The 21,199-nt window shown below is 40.3% G+C and overlaps 1 long non-coding RNA gene across 1 annotated transcript; it reads right to left on the bottom strand.

The window, feature by feature from the left end:
* Positions 1 to 15,884: 15,884 nt before the first annotated feature.
* Positions 15,885 to 17,826, bottom strand: LOC136448626 (uncharacterized). The gene is made up of 2 exons (XR_010757910.1): positions 17,387 to 17,826; positions 15,885 to 16,913 (listed from the first exon to the last, which is right to left on the bottom strand). It is a non-coding gene; the product is annotated as an uncharacterized lncRNA (long non-coding RNA).
* Positions 17,827 to 21,199: the final 3,373 nt, after the last annotated feature.

Genomic DNA, 21,199 nt, shown 5'->3' with positions numbered 1-21,199 from the left:
TTGCAATAAAGTTATTATTATCATGTTTTGCAACCAAATTTTGAGCTTTGAATTATACTAGCATAGCTCACTGCCCATACAATCCCTGTACTAGAGTAGCAACTCATGCAATACTCCTTTCCAGTTAAAAATGTACAATACAAGAATATAAGCATACCGTGAATCAATCTACATTTATATACCCTATATACTATACATGAAATGCCTGAAGTCCAAAAGAACAAACGAAGCTGATGAGGACATTGTTCCGGGCTTCTGTGTAGTTGGAGTGCCCTCTCCCCATCTGCGGATGGATGACATCTGCACTTTTCTTCGCCCTTTGAAAGCATTCAATCCCGTTCGCCTTGCTTTGGAAGAGACACATTACTGGGTGAGACGTGGAGTATGGCTCCAATTTACACTTCAGATCGGACGAGCTGCACTTCTTGCAGGTATATTTTCTCTCGCCATTAATCTCCTCATTACTATCATTTACAAAACAGAGAAAAGGGAGTACTGAAATGAATATTAACCCACACATTAAGCTTAGAACAGAGATAACTATATCGTATGGATAAAATAGATATAAGACGTGTTTTTAATACGACACACACAGTAATGAGTAGTAGTATGTGCTTTCATGTCATCGGTCTTGTGCCAGTCTGAACGTTTTACTGTGGTTGAATAGTAGGTTGCCGATCTCTTTGCCTGCGACTCACGTAGGCTATCGCATTTCATGTTTACAGGGTTTTCTTTTGGTTACTTCTGTTTTTACAGAGAACGGAATACCGCACAGGTCAGGCAGAAGACAAGGATCCGACTCGGTGCGACTGTAACTGCCTCATACCGTGGATGTTGTCCAGCCATAGATCATATCAACCCAGCTCGAAGCAGCCATGAATGATTCCTATTGTCGAGCCAGAAAAATCTAATTCAAGCTACAAACCAGTTCAGTTCTTAGTACCACCTAACCCAAACACCAATTACAGTGGCTGCGAAGAAGACCATTCCGATGTCTATAACTTCAATGGAGACAACCGAGCCAACGCGTTAAATACTGAATGTTAGCGGTACACGACGGAAGAGCGCAGAGTACGATTCAAACATACGGAGCGACACTAACTTGGAATGTACCCGGATGATAACTAATCCGGTATATCCAGCACCATCCCCAAGTCCTTCGACGGTCCCTGCTACATCGTAAATATCAAGGACTACGTTGTTTTCCAAGCACAGGTTTCGGTCGGGGAGCTGTCTCCCTTGATCTTCCTTCGCCAGAAGAAAACGCGGCCATTACTGATCATCACTGACCCCTACACCACGGCTCTACGGCTTCCTCGAAACCTCGGCTTAGACAGTTTAAAAGTAGTAATGTCTTGGTTTCGAAAGAGTAAGTCCACGAGGCTATTAAAGTCATACGACGATAGACCTGATTCAATGTTTCTCTGCACATAATGTTCTCAGGTATCGGTACTACAGTGTATTTAACATTAACATGCCATGTTGCGTTTTTTCTAGTCAAAGCATAAATGATACTTGCAAAATTGAAAGAATGGAACGAACTGAAAATCTCCCACGTGCCCGAACAGAGGAGAGAATTTCTCGCATGGCTGACCAAGACGGAAAATCTCCCACGAGCCCAACCAGAGGAGGGAAATTTTCTCGCTGCTGGCCAAGACAAAAAAATGCCCTCATGTCCGACCAGTCGCAATGGAATTTTTCTCGCTGCTGGCCAAGACAGAAAATCGTCCTCATATCAGACCAGTCGTGAGGGAAATTTTCTGGCAAATCTTCCTTGTGCCCGGCCAGACGAGGGAAATTTTCTTTTTGACCCACAAATCTAATTAGACATCATCGATTCGTTTTTTAATTTCCTAATTTCTGTAAATCATATGATATCCTTACAAGCTTTATTTGCAAAATGTTGTCTTAGAAATGCAATATTCAAGACGTAAAAAAGGGGAATAGATTTGGATTGTGTTATAGCCAATTTTATCTAAGGGTCAGTTGCAATATGTACAAGGTCTCTATAAAATTGTGCAGCCTCCTGCCAAGTGTCTGGCACCCGCTTCTGCATGTTGACCATCATCTCTTCCAGGTACAAGTTGAGGGGCTCATTCCCCACATCACTGCCTTGAGGTTTGCAGTAATGTTGTGCCTGCTGGCTTTCATGCTGGGGCAGGTGATTCAGGAAGTTATCTCCACCTGTCACGTTCAAAGAGAACAGAAAATGAACACATGGTTCACAGTCTGCAACAAATACAAATTGTGTAGCCAAACAGCTTTGATTGGTACATGGACATTTAGAAGACATATAGAATTAACAAACACATCTTCATCTAAGACAATACTTTACCAATCAAGCGAGGCCAATTACCTTCAGAAGAACTGGGGGCAAACAAATAGTACTACAGCTCATCAGTAGCTTGAGGAACAAAACATGTGGTTGTGTGATCATGCTTTTATTAAAAGTAGAAGTGTCTGTCTTGACACCCCCCCCCCCCCTGCTGGGCGACTTGAGCATGGTCTCGACCGTGCCCAAGTCTTGTCTGGGAAAAGGGGACTTGAATACCCAGATACACGGTCAAAAATGACAGATTTCTGTTAACACAGTCACAGGACTTGGGCTGAGTGCTCTCCAAGTGTATGGAAAATGCACGTGTAAGCCGGGCCTTTCGTACAGATTAAATTTCCAGAGTTCCATATTTTTTCTTGTGGATACCTGTTCGCTCTGGCAGGAAGAACAACACGTTTGGTCGTCCACCTGGAACTGTTGCCCCTCGATGCGGCCGAATTCTCCTGTCATTCCAGTCCTCCATGAACTCCAGGAGTTGTTGCCTAATGACGGTCCCCAGAAAGTACGAAATGGAACGAAGTGGAACGAAATGGAACGAACTCTTTATCCGTTCCATTTCGTTCCATTTCGTTTGGATGAAAGAGCAATGTCTAGTTTGAACGAAATGGAACGAAATGGAACGGATAAAGAGTTCGTTCCATTATGTTCCATTTCGTTCCATTTCGTTTCATTTCGCACTTTCTGGGGACCCCCTGATGATCGGCATGAAGCAGAAACATGGGATTCTTCTGTACATTCAAATAGTCAAGTAAAGCAAAGGTCATCGTTATGAAACTTTTGTATGATACAATAGTATATGAATGAAAAAAAGTAATGACTACTATTCTCGCAACCAATACAACTTCTGCCATTCAATTTTTGTAAACAAAAAAATAAATTATATTGTATTGTACAATATCTGATCATATTATGTAAGCACTAAATATCTGATATACAAATGTGTCAGAACAATTATGAACGAAATAACATGTTAAGGCTCCTACCATATCATAGCAAAACAAAGTAACATGTAAAGCCAATGTTACATGATATAATGAAATGGTTATAATGCAAATCAGAAACTAATTTGCATAATTAATGAAGGCATTTTATAAATCCACTCTGTTCAATGGTAGGACAGTTAACATATGTAACTGAGAAATAAAGGGACATTGACAGATAAAAGTTATGCAAATGAAGGCCCAATTTTCATAATAAATGAGAAAATACTGTAAATTCACATTGGTAGAATATAGATTATATAACTATGAGCCTAATTTGCATAATGCATATTTCATGGAGATTTGAGCTCTACCAACTCTTCTTTAATCTATATTACTCTTATTGTATCACACCTACAAATTGAGAAGAATCTATCCTTTCTCTTGATAAGAAAACTAAAATGTTCAAATTTGTTCAGTTCCATGAGCATCTTTACCTGGAAGGGAACCAATCCTCCACACCACTTTGGGCCTCAGGTGTGACCAGAAGGCTTCAATGAGCTTTAATAATAAACAAAACACACCATTTAGATGTATTTTACCCAAGCACAGTATCTTTTTATTAGTGTAGTAATGTAATAAAGCATAAAATGGTTTGATTTTGTTAATGTTTGATGCAGGGCTCTAGCCAGCCTGAAATTTTATCCCGTAAGCCCTAAAATTTTGTACAAACCTAACATATCGAGCGCCGAAGGCGCGAGGCGTCGCGCCGTAGGCGCGACAATTCTAGGGGGGTCCGGGGGTATTCCCCCCCGGGAAATTTTTAAATCTAGACCCTCTGAAACGCTATCTCCAGCATTTTGAGGGGCAAGTTTGGGTGAAAAATTAATTGGGCCCTCGTTGTATACAATCGGCAAATAAATGAAATTTAGCACCACAAAACTTTCTTATTTATTTGACAAATATACACGTGAATTCAAGTCGGCAGAAATAAAACATTTTCAACACCGGTCGACGCGTCGTACCGGTCCCGTTTGCGCCCTGTACTAAATATAGTAGGAAATGAGACACCCTACTTTGGACAGAACGCCCTAAAGACGTTCAATATTTTCCTTCCGTGTTTTCCATGGTCGATTTCTCCGGTAACTTCCACTTGATTTAATCAAAATTCGTCGATTCAAGCCCCATCTTCGCACCGAATATCAATTTCTGCTAAAACCTCGCGGATTCGCGCCTCTCGTGAACCGCGAGACTTGTATGTCATTGGTCGATTTTCCGTGACGCGGCGTGAACGAACGCTGTTATTGGTAGATGATATCTGATTCTGAGGTCTAAAACTATCAACACTAGTTTTCGCGGGAAGAGTGCGTGTAACTCGGCGTAAAACTTTAACAATGTTTACCAAAAAATACTGAACGCCTGGTAACTACCGGAGTGTTTTTTGTGTGGCTATAACTAGCGGTGAACCGGGGAAAACAGCCGAAAAAAACGTCAGCTCGATGCGACCGGCCAGAATTGTAGTGGGGCACTAGTAGTGGGGAGGGGGGCACACGATGCTGATTTTCTCTCGGCCCACGAACCACTGGCAACCTCCGCGCCTCCGTTTGTCACCTTATTATCTATAAAGCCACCTTGGGGTTGTCACCTGCCGCCGGCGGAAGATAGAAATGGCCTGAATCGACCTCGCTTCAAACTTCCGCTTCTTTTCTGGAGATCTTTGCAAAAGTTCAAGCCCTGCCTATATCTTTTCTCCCGATTTTTTTCCGTCAAGGTTTACGGATTGGTCTTGAATTTTGTCCGTAACACGCAGCAAAGTCCCGTAAATTTACGGCAAAACTGGTGCTGGCTAGAGCCCTGGTTTGATGTCTTCAGAAGGAAGCTATACCAAAATAATGATAAAGCTGTAAGACGCATCTGTACCTTGCTTGAAAGGACCTTCAAGGAAATGAAAATACAGACAGGCCTCATCGGCACACTAACTGATAGGAACTTTCATGAATAGGGCCTTACACTGCACAATGAATGTAATGAAAATACATGTACCTGATTATGAACAGACTTGCCATACTGATGGTTGCAATGAAAAGAACACCGCTTTGCAGCCATCACCACATTCTCTGTGCCTGGATCGCTGCGGACAAGTTGTGGACAACCTGCAAGAATGTGAAAATAAGTGTCCTTTTACCTTCAGATAACGGTTCGAAATACAAGGTGCAAGTGAACCCAAAATTGGAGCCATGGCTACTATGCACCTACTAGTAATTGTTTTTAATGTGGGTGCACCAGTGCACCTAAATATTTACCTAGGGCTAAGAATGTAAACTGTTAAGTCACTTTTATACACTAGCATACAGACCGAAAAATATGAAACATCTGTTTAAGATATCTTAGTTGATAATAGCTATGCTCAAGCCGATCATGATAAGAGAGGCATTAAGGTTTGTAATGCTAATATGGTTTTGCTGACAACTATGTGCTTTACACCTAAAATATGTTTTTGTGAAACTAAATCTTCAAGTCAGGTGCACCAGTGCACCTTATCCCCAAAATCAATTCAAGCTCTTGGTAATGTATGACACTGAAATAGTGTAAAATGTGCCACATATCCAATATAGTGACCACTGAATAGGGTGTATGTCTTTATAACTTATATAAGCTATTTTCAAATATCATTCTGACCATCAATGAAAAGTTATTGAAAATTCATGCCCGTAGGCTAATTGCATGTACATGTGACACGGAGTGGACGGACAGCCAATAATTCAAGACCACTCTCATATACCAACCTCAACAATGTCACTGTCATATAGATTCCCTACATATTGATAAAATAAAATAAGCATTTTACAGAGGGTGTACCTCATCAATGTCCTCACTTTGACTTAGTGCTTCCTTCCAGTTTTGGTCACGGCTGGGTGTGTTTGCACTCTGGAATTCTGTAACATTGTGAAAAGCAATAAATGACATGTATTATAAAACAACATGCATCATATCATATCAGAATTTCACCTCATTGTCACATAGAATATTGTATCATCTCTTAAACTCCAACCTCATTATTATTTTGTACTGGTTTCCAGCTCTTTTTGTATGCCATCTCAAACTTCTCCCTGCTGCCTAACTCTAACCAATACAGAATGAGGTGCCAAACAGCTAGTTGATCAGTTTGCTAAATGTTAAATTTTTTTACTTAAAAATATATCATAATACTATCATGTCTATCCCACATGGCAGACAAGCAGAAATCCTACAAAAATGATTTAACTGATGATAGATGAAAATTAATTTGATTGGGAATTACATTGTAGTAATTTTCAAACTTTCAGCCCACCTTTAAAATGTTCCCTTGACATCACAAATAATTTCAGCGTGCTGCTGGACTTGCCAGAATATCTTCGGTACTGATCCAACCTGAACTGGTTCTTCTTCCCTAGCAAATATCTCAGCCAAACCCCATACCTATTGACAAGGAGGAGGTCATCTTTTTCAGTAAAGATGTGCTGCTCCCTCATCTTTTGGTGGGCTGCTTCCACAATGATGTTATCTTCTGCAGTTTCTGGCACATCAACTGATACATGACTTGAGGGTTTGATCGTCAGCTTCTTCTTGAAATACCTCAATAGGTATACGTTTACAGGATTATTTTCCTGTGAAAGATATGAATTCATCAGTACATTATAGGAAAGCCAATAACCCGCGGAAATTCCCGACAGCCGGTGACACTAGCTTTTAACATCTTGACGGCGCCGCCATATATGGTCATGGCAAAGAGAGACATACTGGAGTATCATTATACTCAAGCATCAAGAAGGCCATCATAATACGTACCAAGTTACTAGTAACATTAAGTGTATATACGTATATAATCTACTCAAAACTTCGACGAAGTCAACGCCCCCCCCTCCACACCCTCAACACCGTTTGCCATTTCAAGGAGGTACAGCAAAAACATCAGGTTCTGAATCTGATAAAATCTCACCATTAAGGAGCTGACAATTATATAGAGCAAATTGCATCTGGGGTGTGAGAATGTAAGATTAACTGAGAATTGTACCAAAATGCTTACGATTCGGTCAGCCTGTGCACGCGCTGGTGGCACGTCCCCCATGCACCCTGGCCTGGACACGACCTTTGACCTGGGGATGGTGCGTTGTCCCGGGGAGGGTACCTGGGAACAAGTTGAACTTAGAGTGTGACAATGCATTTCTTAAGATATAGATACTGTATATACAACTGTAGGTATATCTAAATAACTTACGATTCCTCAGTAGGTATACGCGGCCAGAGTCACGCGTCCACCCATCACACGACCTTTGACGGTGTGTTGCAGGGGAGGATACATTATATGCCAACCCCCCACCCCCCCACCCCGCCAAGAAAAAATATTTGCACCACAAAAAAAATTCTTCACGCAGGAAAAAGATGATAAATAAACCCAGATATAAAAAAAATGTGGTGTTCCTATGGCCCACCGTACCGTGGGATTTACCTATCAACTGAGTGGTAACGCATCGATCTTAAACGTCTTCGTGACATTGGCCAATAATGGACATATGCAAAACTTTGATCAAATTACAACAAGTCACTCAAAACCAGCAAAAGCTCACTAATATGTGAGCAAAAGCCGCCAAACACAGAGCTAAATGCGACAGGGAAATGGCTTGGAAAGATGGAATTCCTAGATGGAATTCTTAGGAATTCCACTTATAACTTGAAGATTTGTCGGGTAAATAAAATGACTGGAAACGTGACGGTAGGTCAAAATTGAAAAGACATTCTATGACACGGGGCAAAGTGTAGTATACCGAGAATGTTCTTGTTAAAACTGATGGTCCTTGCTAGACGATACGAAGAAATGTCCGGGACTATACGTTGAAATACGGGAAAATGAACGATCAAAAAGAAACATAAAGTCGAACGGTCAATGGGATACATTACAGTCACCACAAGATATATATGAACTACGGCCGGACATGGCGTCACGACATGACGTGGGACCCTGATATGGATTAGTTTGGCCCCAGTAAGGGCTTCCGCTTTGAAAGGGCAGATCAAAAGGTTGATCTGGAAAGGCTAACAACATTCAAAGAGAAGGGAAAGAAGCCGAAGGCACGTAGAAGCCTTCACACTGTAAACAGCGGAGTAAGAGGACCCAAAACAAGGCCTGACAAAGACATCAAGGAAGACTTAAGATGTATGTTAGAAAGAGGAGAGCTCTCAATGGGCGAGCTAATCGTTCCGCAAACTTACACCAGAATGAGATACGTTCAGGGACTGCCACACATGAATGAAACAAGAACACAGGCTTTGAAAATGTTCAATTGATAGATAGCACTAAGGTCCACATCTGAAAAAAAGTTGAATTAGAAAAAAAAAAATCTTACTCTGGTATTTTCATTACTTCAAAGACAGCCAAAAAAAATCAAATTTGAGGACAAGTGTAAAAAATGACCTACTTTCAGGGACAAGTTCACGGCAAGGGAAAAAATATCTAAACGTGTGCAAGCATGCACTTTGTAAACCACACTAGGGTCTACATTTCACAGAAAAATGAACCACACATATATATATCTCAGTCTTTTGAATGTCAAAGTTAGGAAAAATCACAACGAAGAATGACCTACTTCTGGTAGCAACTACAGGCTATCAAAACAAAACCCAAACTTTGCAAGCATTCAATTTGTAGCTATTGTATGTATTTATATGTCGTATAGATTTCAAGCAAAAATATTCTATGGCTCGGTGACTTACATAGCCTCTTTTCAGGGGTGGTGGACCAAGTACTCTCTCTGTACAAAATATAAGCCAAATCGATTTTTTGACCGTGACCACTATTGTTTGATCCTTACAGACATTGGCTCTTAATAGTAAAAGAACCAAAGATGTTCTCTCCATGCAGGATGGTTTACAATTGTAGTTATTAAAAGTATTTAGTCATTAAAGTTATCAATAAACTTGTGATAAATGTAAAGATGCACATACTCGTTTCTGTTTTACATTTTACAGAGCATACACTTAACAGTAATTACACACTTTTAAGCTAACTTCACATTAATAAGCTTCTTCTGCCAGGGCTCGAAATTCAGTTTTGGGAATAGTTGCACTGGTGCACCCAACCTAAAAAATTGGGTGCACCAATTTTTTTTTTGGTGCACCACATAGAATAAAGTAAAATGTAACTATTGTAAGCAAAACCTAATGACAATCCTTACTGTTCCTCTTCTGAGCTTGTACAAGTATCTGAAATGGGAGCTTGGTGACGACGTGGCCTGGGCCCATAAGGGGTGGTTGAAGGTCGTCGCTTACCTGCTGACCACCACAGGCTGATGGCCAGCAAATGTAAAATTTCCATAGTATTTATGAAACAATGGTATGCTACATTTCTAGATGAATATTGGTCACTGTGATTATTGGGATACGCTTTTGAAATTTTAGTTGCAAAGTCAAAAACAGGAACCATAAAAATAAAGTAAAAAATAAAAATAATTCGAATGAAAAGTATATTTATCAATCATCAAAGTGTTTGATCAAAATGGAAAAAGGTGAACAAAATTACTGTGGTGCATTCATTTTCTCGATAAAACTTCAATAAGTCTAACTAGTGACGAATAAGGATCCCAGCGCGTTATTAACATCGACCTCGGTGAAGAAAAAAATCAACGCCACGGCAGAAATAAAGAAAACCATTACATGTATTGCTAATAAGATTACTGGGTGACATTAAATAAAAGCCTCTCGCAAAGCCTTGGTCTTTTGGCAGTCTCTTAAATCTCCGAAAAATCGCCGTCCGCTTCTTCTTCTGACTCCAAGTCCAACTCCAACGCCGACTCCGTTTCCTGGGGAAGTGACACCACAATAACATCGCCGGACCGTCCACGGTGCACCGTGGACGGTCCGGCGATGTTATTGTTTTCTAAAAGCTCGCGCACGTGGGCGCCCCCCTCCCCCTCTGCGGTAGATCTGTATGCTTCTCCTTCCTCTGGCTGACAAGGCGGTGCTTCTTGTCCTTCCTGGCTTTCAGCTTCATCGCTGGAGTCACCAGGGCTTGAAGGGCCGCTATCGTCGCTTCTGTGACGCTCATGCCCTGACCTCGGGCCTTGAAGAAATCGCAACAAGGAAATTTGCTTGGACATGTTTGAGACGGTATGAACATCCGGGAAATCTAAAGCCGAATCTTGCCGACCCGCAGACAGTGACGATATGACAGCGGAGATTATCGAGGTTAAGACAGAAATACGCGAATTTAACATATTTTCGTCCCTGCCAGCGTTCTCTTGTCCAGTGTTGCAAGCCGGACCAAGAAGTCCATGCGCGTTTGGCACGCGATCTCGGCACGCAGTTTTGAAGCTTTCAAAATCGAAATTAACTCAAATGCTAACATCAAAATCTTGAACAAGTACTACAATAAATATTTTATTATATTCTTGCACTTAGATGTCAAGAATATGCTGTCTACTAGTGTGCAGTGATACCTTTACACATTAAACCGTTCGAAAATATTTGGGTGCACCAGTGCACCTATACTATAGTAAAACATTAGGTGCACAGCTCCAAAATTGGATGCACTGGGTGCACATGCACCCGGTATTTCGAGCCCTGTCTGCTGTTATTTTGTGGTGTGTTATAGACAAGAGGGTTGCTGTGCTGATTTTTTTTTTCTCTTGACAGATCTGAAGATGATTAGTCCCAGGGAAATGGAACACAGGTATGTAACATTATTGATTTTCTATTGAATTGTTGTCACTGTTAATGAAAAGAATGACTACTTTTCCAAACAGCTGATGACTTCCCCATGATTGGCAATCTCAAAAAACTGTTAGTAGTAGTATAATCTGTATCCTGCAATTCATCAACTTCAAGACGATCATGTTTCTCAGTCTTACAAATATCCTCCGTGCAATTGTTTGAAGCAAATACAATGAAACAGTTGTGGCATGCTGGCAGTGATTTATCTTCTGCTGAAAATGAACATTGGTTACAAGTAATTTTTGACAGTGATTTGCCCTCCTAAAATATTTCAATGGAAAAGTAAATGAGCATCAATTTGGTTAAATGGTTACACGTGTTTTTTAATTGGCAGTGATTTGCCCACCTGAAATTTTTCAATCAGAAAATAAAAGTTTACAATGAGAGTTTTTTTGTTGGGGTAATGGCAAAGCAGAAAGGATTTTGATCTTCTTCAATTTACATAACACACAGTTTGACAAATCACATGCCTTTTGTATGCTTTCTAGCACTGGTATTTCCAGAAAACAAAGGTTGGTTCAAAGGAGAACAAGCACAGAGGAAAATGTGATAGCAGTAGGAGAGGTTCCTTCTATGAAAGTAGACATATTGAAGAAAGGTTAAAAAGGGAAACTTAGGATGACATGAGACCACTAGAAGAAAAAAGGAAAGTGGTAAAAGATTTAGACTTCGAGTTAGAAGCTGGAAAAAGCAAGTTGAGTGAAGAGCGAGGTAACTTGAAAGTAGAGCAAAGTAACTTGGAAGTAGAGAGAAGAAAGCTAGCAGGAATTGATGAAGATATTGTCAGAAAACGTGTTGCTGTTGATGATTGCAGGAAAGAGATTAAAAGTAAGCAGGCAAAACTTGATATAAAAACGAAAGCAATGCAGAAAAAAATGATGAGACAGAAATCCTTCTGGAATCACTGCGTAAAATACTGGACCAGAAAAAGATCAACCAAAGTAAACCAACAACCCAGGACATGGTAGACTCCCATAAAAGCACGTGGTATACACGTAAAGATGAAACAAAACATATTCTATCTGCCAGGATGTTGTGGACAGACTACGGCATTGGCTATGGTATTTTGTCCCTACAGGCCAAGGAGTCGAAACATTTTGCTTTAAAGACAGACCTTGGATTAACCAATAGGTGCAAGACTCTTGGCAAGCAAAACAAATTGGTTCAGGTGTTCCGAGCCAACTATATACGGTCCTTCTATTTGGAAGAGTACTGTCCTTGCCCTCAGACCTATAACCCCCATTTCACTGCAGGGTTCCCAAGCATGCAGGACAAGCTGGCTACTGCCTTTGTAGCCATGACAAACCCAGCGAAGATGTTCAGTTGTGTTCTACCTGTGAGAAGGCCTGCGCTATTGTGCAGTGTGCGGATGAGGGGGCTCTTTCTCAAGAATAATCTCACTTTTGAAGCCCTTCGAATGTACTACCTGTAGAAAGAGGTTTGCTGATGGCTGTTCACTGGAAGCTCACAATGCTGCACACCGGCCTCCACCTTTCCAGGATGACACAAGTACAGAGAAAGTCATTACTGATCCTCGCTCTCTTACAGTTGTAGAGATGCGAAAAGAATGCCGGCGCCATGGTCTTGCAGTAAGTACAGAGAAAGTCATTACTGATCCTCGCTCTCTTACAGTTGTAGAGATGCGAAAAGAATGCAGGCGCCATGGTCTTGCAGTAAGTGGTAACAGAGCACAACTGGTTAAGAGACCATATTACTTACAGGGTTGAAATGTCTGACAATGACCATTTTCATTCATTTGTAGGGGTTTGGGGGGTCCTCCGCACTCTACACAGACTTTTGATTTTCTTTTCAGCTACCGAGACTGTTGGACATGTGAAATGGAAGCCAGTTGTATATATTGGCATCATTCCTGAACTTGTATTTTGTCTATGTGTTAAGTGTATACAATGGAAACTGTAATTCACTTTATCTTCATAGTATAAGAAAAATTGACATTTTCACTACACTTTAACTTCACGATAGTGGGGAGTGATTTACAGAAGAGATGTGTGAAGAAATCAAAGATAGTAACAGCAGTTTTTTTTTCACGGTGCAATAAGTTCATGGTACAGAGGTGACCGTGAAAACAGTGAACATAAAGTTACAGTGGAATAAACAAAAAATGGCAGTATATGAATACAATATGATGTATACATGCGGTCGTACCCAAAGGCTAGATAGTGTCTGAATCTGATAGTGACCATTTTTTATTAATTTGTAGGGGTTTGTCGGGTCCTCCCCATTCCAAATGAATACTTACTGAATAGCCCCCCCCCAAAAAAAAAAAAGTGAAAACACCTTTCTTGTTTTCGGTTTGTTTTCGGTTGTGTTGGGTTAACTTTGGGGTTTCATCCCGTTTATACACGGTTTAGACAAATTGCTTTGGTTGTTTCTGAGTTGTATCCGACTTGATTGAGGTCTATGTCATGATATTGATAAGAAACAAAGCATTGTGCCTCAGTAATGATACAATTGCTGACATGTTTTTAATTAAGATACAATGGTGTCCATTGAGATGGAGAAGATTGTGTGTAACCCAAAGCTGTGCAATGACATAAAACGCCTCTCACCTGCACACCAAAAATTGTGTCTTGAGGCATTTCATTCACTGATCATTCGCTATGCCCCAAAGATGTATGGGTTCTCTCATGAAGGGATGGATTGCAGGTAATCGTTGGAAATTCCAGTGAAAGATCATTGCAGAACACTGCACCTGTATGTGCTCCATGTTCACAGAGGTGTTATCTGTATATTAGTTTGTCTCTTTGTGTTTCAATATTGTTTTTTTTTTCCAAAGTGACAGGAAGTGAAGTTCAAGAGTTACTAGAACTTAGTAGAAAAGTGATTCATCAACTTTGTGACAACTGATCTTATCAATGAAAGAGTCAACTACATCACTGGGAAGTACTACCGGTAGTATTGTTTGTCTGTTTGTGTTTGTGCATTTAAATTGTCACAGGACGTTAACCATAGACACGTGTAAGAAACTGTTTTGTTCTTCCCTTTCAGAGTGAAGCTGGCTGCTCTCCATTTCAACGAGAATGCAGGCAGGCCACAGCGGGCCAGGGAAGATGGCGAGCTGATGCACACAGTTTGCTTCCCCAAGTACCGACAAGGCGGCTACATTGTCCGCAAGATTCTGGAGAAGCCGTCTTTTGGTAATGTATAATAGCGACATGAGTTTCAGGGTTAGTGATATTTTTTTGGGTTATGAGAATGCTGATCATAATGTATTTTCCTTTTGTGCCGATAATCCTCATATTATCTAAATTGATAAAGTTAGTGCTTGTAATATAAAGAATTGAATGGGCCTACCAACTGTCTGAAGTTATTAAGTAAATGTTTGACATTCAATTTTTAGGGATAACCATCACATACTTGATGCAGTTTTCAACATTGTAATAACAATTCTTATTCATAGAATGTAACAGGGTTTGTGGAGAAGCTAGTGACCAGCGTCATCGAGATCTGCAGGAGAGAAGAGTACAACGGTGACATGTTGGAGCGGCTGGAATACTTTGCCTCAGTGACCAGGCCTCTGAGTGCGGATTGCCAAAGGCCGAACAAGGAAGAAGCAGTTAGGGCGCATACAACTAGGTGCAGTGTGTGAATAGTCAGTCAATACTGTACATGTACATGTACATGTAGTAAGAAGTTTTCACATTGTTATATACTTCTTGTTCATATGCGTTCTTCCCAACAGTTTCCTGCAGAACATGCTAAATATGTAAGCCAAGATCATTTCTTCAGTTCAACAACCCGTCAGGAACTGTGGAAAATCAGAAATTCACAATTTTTACTGGCTGATATCAAGTCTAAGTATCCAGAACAATATTATCTACTTGTGTCATGCATATATATCGACGGATTTCACGGAGGAGAGCATCTCTCCGCCGACTCAGATGACTCAAAGCTGCTCTCTATTGGGGACTCCATAGTTAAGCCTTTCCCGCGCCGCCCGTATTGGCCAATCAGGTCGTCACAAGGTTCACAGGTGAGGCAGGGTGCACGTGGCACTTGGGGTCACTGACCTTTAGGTTGTGTTGGCAACACCATATATTGTCAAATGAGGAAAGAGCCAATGTTTTCCCAAAATACCCTGCAGAATCGTAAGTGATGTATGCCAAAATTGCGAATGGGGTTCTTTGAATATTTTTTCAATGTACCCCCATTACAAAGGTCATGTGGATGTATTTCAAGAGCAAAGGTGGCCAAAATGTACGTTTCTGGTCAGGAAAACCTCAATAAAATCCCTTTCAAGGTCAATATTTGCCTATTTTACCTTTGTACAAAATTTCAGGTCATTTGGTAAAAAAAACAGATGAATCGATTTGAATATTTGAGAGAGAAGAAGAAGAAACCTGAGTAAAAACAATACGTTGAGCCATACTAGGTATGGCTAAACATAAGAACCCGAAAACGACCTACCACAAGTGGTTATTGGTGTTGATATTTCTTATTACATTTGTCAAGAAGGTTATATCCTTATATCCATATTATTCATGGTATCTATATTTTCAGATGGGGATGTCAGCATGAAAGTACTGCGATTAGCAGCTTAAGGCGATGCAGCTGAAGGGTCATGGCGGTCTTACTGTGGAAGGGTCAGGATTCAACATACATAAAGAGCACAGCTTCCTGTGGGTAGGCATGTCACACCATTTTTTTTGGTAAGATATAACTTGCTGAAATTGTTGCCATAGTACAGATCAGATTCTTCCGCTTAATATGCTTTTTATCCTGTCAAAATCGGACAAAGTTGAAATTTTTCAGAATTTTTCAAAGTTGAAAAGTTGGACGTTTTCATTAGAAGACGCTTATCTATTGGCCCTATGGGAATGATTGACCTCAACATGGCACCAGAAATGACCACAAGTCCACAGTTATTTACATACGTTTTAATGTAACTGTTAAACACTTTGACCAATATTGTTCAAATTTTCAGCATTTAAAGATAATGTAACTGGACAGACTGTCATGTTTTATTTTTGACCTATATTCAGTATCTTATCTTAATTAGCCCTAATTAACCCTAACTAATTTATTCATCCACAATAGTGCCAATCAATTAACATACATTTCTAAACATGCTGAAAACTGAAGAAGGAACTACATGTTCCAACTATCCTGTTGTTGAACAGATCATTATGAGAATAATGTATTTTTGCAGTCTTCGCTAATTGCAAGATATGCAAATGAGGGTAATTATCCTCAACAGAGGATGAACTGAACTGATCCTCAAATACACATGTACAACAAGTTGTTTTACTTATCCCTATTTGTACTACCTATTCCCTAAAACAACTTTCAACTGTTAACCTACATTACATGTTGACTTAAGTACAGGAATTTTTACAACAGGAGCAATAATAGATGTATATGAGGATGTGTTAATTGATAATAAACTAATGAGGCATATATAGTAAAAGGCATACATTGTTATTGATACTGATCTTGGCTGCTACATGAACTCACTGATGTTGTAAGCTTGCTGAAACAGGTTCCTAACAATATCTTAACTTTAAAAAATTTAATATTCCAATGCTTAATTAGTTAAATATGCTAATTAACATCATGATCAATCAGAATGATAATAGTATTGTGCTAATTATAAGTATCAATACCTAGGTTACCCATTCTAATAAGATCTCTGATTGGTACAGATAATAATGTACCTACAGTACTGCAGACTTACAACTTACTTTCTGACTAGTACAGTATCAGTAATTAATGTAGTGTTCAAGTTATTCTCCTGAAGTAGCTTCTCCCTTCGAAAATTTGAAGAAGGAAATTGAATTCTAGTCACCAAGCACTTGATCTGATGTTTGTGGTATCTTCAACTTGTTCAAGTTTGCTTGAAGGCAGCCCACGTTCTCTGCATAGCTGTACCAGATATGCCACCTTTGTATCCACTGGAAAATCAAGAAAGGACATCTGAATGAAGATCATACAACTGTGTGACAAATTCGGACTGTGTGATCGCAACGCTAGTGTATATACACAACATAATTACGACAGTGGAAACTTGTTTGTTGCGTCCAAAGTATGCCATATCATCGGATATGAAAGGTATATTACATTCAGCATAAAATATATGACCATTCTACGGTTAAATAGCGCAGGATTTTTGACAATAAGTTCAATTTCGAGCACATACAAAGTGCGCGATCTCACGCCCCCCTCCCCCGTCACGTATGCGCACACAGCGCACGTCATTTTTCGGGCTGTCGAAAAAAACTCTCAAAATGTATCGCTAAACCCACAAGCCAAACTCGCCTAAATAGAACCCAAAACTACACCATGATAACCATATTATATCTATATTTGCGACAGTATAGGGACAAAGTTGCTAAGTTCAAGAAAAATAGCAAAAATGTCCACTTACTTCTGGAGGTTTCTCCCGTTTCTTCCATATCTCCCGCCTAGAATCACGTAGAAATTTTGTCCCACCACTGGCGTGAACCTTGATCTCTGCCCTTTCACCTGAAACCATTCCCAGAGTTCTCCGTGCTACACCGGCTTGTGGCTTTTGAGTTGAAAATGGGACTTCCGCCGGGCGGGCCTCAAAATCGCGTGCCGCGTTCGCGGCGTCAGAACGGGGCGGTTTTTCGGCTGCATCGCCAACTTAGATGATTTTTAGCTCCTTGTTCGATGGATATTTTCAACTAAAAAGATGATAGTGTGATAGCAAACCTTCCATAGATTATTGACAACGATTTTCATTGGCAAAATACAAACGGTTGATTTTTAAGATTTTTTAAAAGACATTTACTGCCTCACGCGCTGCCGCGTTCTAATGGAAAAACGCGGAGGTTCGACATGCCTACTGTGGGCCTCCCCTGATGCACTTTTTACGTGCAAGTGTTGTGGAGAGGGCCTCCTGGAGGTGAAGTGTCCTATGTGTGTAAAGGACAAATCCATTCTGTCTGAGGCTGATCATCGCCAATTTTGCTTGCAGTTAAGGGGACAGGAATTAAAGTTGAAGCAAAGTCACCCCACCTATTTCTAGGTACAGGCCCTGTTGGCATGTACTGGTCGCAAATACTGTGGCTTTGTAGTATGGCGAGGTGTGGGAAAGACAACACAGGAGCCCCACATAAAGCGCATTTACCCTGATGTTGCCTTCTTTTCTTTACATGTAGCCAGGGCAAAAACCATGTTACAGAAGTGTATCATGTTAGAACTCGTTGGTAGATATTGCACTGTGGCTTCTGCACAACACTGAACATCTTAACATTGATGCCTTGTGACAGGGTGCTGTGATAATTATTTTACTTTTCAGATGCTGGTTTTCTAAATGCTGTAATTTATCGAATTTTGAGTGAAAATAGCACTAAATTTATATTTTCGACTTCTGTGCCTTCATGTTACAATGTAATATTATTGTTGACCTGAAACTTGGAATAGCTTGGGTTCAATTCTTTATCATAAATCATCATAAATATAATCAAAAATAAAATACAACATCATGAGATAACAACTGATTAAGTACATAAAAGGTATTGCAAATACATATACTTCTTCTAACTTCAGAAATATGGATATGAATGACGCATTACTATACTAGTATTACCATACCATCATCAAACTACTAAAGAATGAATGCTACCATAAATATGTATAGAGACCATGTAAAGTGACACATGTTTATCAAAAAGTTAATTTAGAAAACTTGCGGTATTACCATCATATAAACTGGTGATAGGTTAAAACTAGGCTACATTTTCACAGTGTGTACACATTTATGATATATTGAGATAGTATTTTTTTTATTATCACATTAGGCTCCTGTTCAGTATCAATAAACATGTTTGATGTTGTACATACATATATCAATGATCGCTAGTTTCTCTTTATGAACAATAACACTTTACTTCTTTACTCGATTTACCCAAGTTTGTGATCATTCAGCTGTACCTTACTACCTAGTACTACCTATACATATTTTAGCAGCATGGTACCTACCTGTGTTGCTGTGGAAAGCACTTACACTGGTTGGAAGAATCCTTTTGTCTTTCTATAGGATTCTGCCAGATGCATGAACAGAGAAATCACTCACAGATTCTAAGATTCATTACTTATTAGGGACAACTGATTTACATAGGTTGCATAATGCACAGGACACCTGGACAATTTTGTCAAACGTTGTCAGTTCACAGTTTGAGTCTGAATTTGTGAGGGGGATTTCTACTGAGCCATTGAGCATAGTGTACTTTTGTCGTAGATTTCCAATCACACGCTTCACAAGAATTCGAAGAGATGCTAATGCTCTTGTTGAGTCTACATCTTTCTTGCTCAGTTGCTCTTTACCTCTTGTAAAAGCAAGAATTGCCAATGTAGCTTTGTGCGTGGCCAGGCATTCCTTAATTCCAGGTATTAGCTTCTTCAAAACCCCCTTTAATCAGTTATAGACTTGTCACTCGATCGTCCTCCCCAGCCTTTTGAGATGGAGGTTATGACGCCCTTTGGAGCAATACCAATTAGGTATTTTAGGGTGTTTCTTGACTTGTAGGAGGAATAAGTCTGTGACTGAGCTTCTTGGACGCTGGACTTCTCAAGTCTAACTTCGAAACAGTCTATGATCGCCACACATTTTCCATACCTTCCTCTGAAAGCCACGGGAAGTGTTTTTCTAAGTTCTTCTCTGTCAGGCCAGATGACGACAGTTGGTACCAGTAAAGCATAGAGAAGATCCACAACTTGATGTATAGTTCTTGAAATGGTAGACATGTGAACACCAAAGCGATAGGCCAGGTCCTGGTGGAAAATGTTTAATCGCAACTTCATCAGTATTATCAACAACTGCTGGAAGTGTGAGAGTCTAGTATTTCTTTGCTCTGTCATGTGCGATGATATCAAAGTAAGAACAGCTTTAAATACATGGTAATTTGGCAACCGGCATTACATTTTACCTTTTCACTATCAGCCTTGAATACCTGCTCGGTTAGTCATAACGATTCAATTTTTTTCTCTAAGTCTATCATTTTCAAGATTTTTGCACTCTGTTGCATAATCAACAGGCTTTTCAAAGTGTGCCTGCTGTTGGTATGCTGACACTGGCCATGGGGTTATGCAGAGCTGACACTGGATCTGATGATGCACTTGCCGCAGTATCTTGTGTTGGTATGCTGACACTGGCCATGGGGATATGCAGAGCTGACACTGGACCTGATGATGCACTTGCCACAGTATATTGTGCTGGTTCTGCTGACACTGGCCATGGGGTTATGCAGAACTGACACTGCATCCTGATCAGTTTTGGCTTGTTCCTTTCTTCGAATGTTTACCTTTTGTCGCTGTTGAAATATTTCAAAGTCACTGTGACGTTCCTCTTTACTGGCGATGATACATATGCAAAAAGTGACGGAACGTAATCGGGCGATAATGTGTCATCACTCTTCTTTCCTGAAAAAAAAAAAATACTGAACGTTAATTTTCCTATACGGATGCCTCCGGGTTAAAAATGAAAGCATTGAAATGTGTAGAAGATTTGGATATATTTTCTGCAGGATTTCCTGAGAGTCAGGGGCTGGAAAACATCTGGACCCAGGGTCGTCCAGGAGGCAAGAGCCCTCTGTGCCTGGGAGAATAACGTCCCGGTAACGCCATCAGCAGTAGAAAATGCTGCAACTGTTCACAAACAGTGCAGCCAATTGGTGGAAGGGTAACCAAACCCACTCCAGTTCAAGGATGAAGCCTGGCTCCCAGAGGCAGAGGGCCTCGAAGAGTGGCCAAATTTGTACTATGACATTTGTGACTACCTGATGAAAGATCACCCAGCTATATGTTGTTTTGAGGTTAAGGTTCGCGGTACCATAGGTACAAAGTTATGTAAGTCCTACACAGGGACAGTCTTAGGGAGGTATGTGATAGGAATGTAAAAGGAATTTGGAATCGGAGACTGTGAAAGACACAGCAAATCATACTTGCGAGGTAGAAAACCTCACGCACAAGCTTATACACCTACACACCGGCCAGGCTTCGTATGCATTGTTTTTATCTATTTCTCTCTCATTTAACCAAAACTGCCATACCTGCATTATTTCAAAAGCTCTCAATCTGAATCTACCATTCAGAGAAACCAACAAGCCGGGACCGAAACGGATGCTTTCTCATCAAAATGAACTTCTAGTTAGTACACTTATGAAAATAAAACGTAACCAAAGTGAGCAGCTTCTCACACACCTATATAGTTGTG

This window comes from Branchiostoma lanceolatum, chromosome 14 (assembly GCF_035083965.1).
Source record: "Branchiostoma lanceolatum isolate klBraLanc5 chromosome 14, klBraLanc5.hap2, whole genome shotgun sequence".
Classification (NCBI taxonomy): domain Eukaryota; kingdom Metazoa; phylum Chordata; class Leptocardii; order Amphioxiformes; family Branchiostomatidae; genus Branchiostoma; species Branchiostoma lanceolatum.
This window is presented reverse-complemented; position numbering and strand designations above follow the sequence as displayed.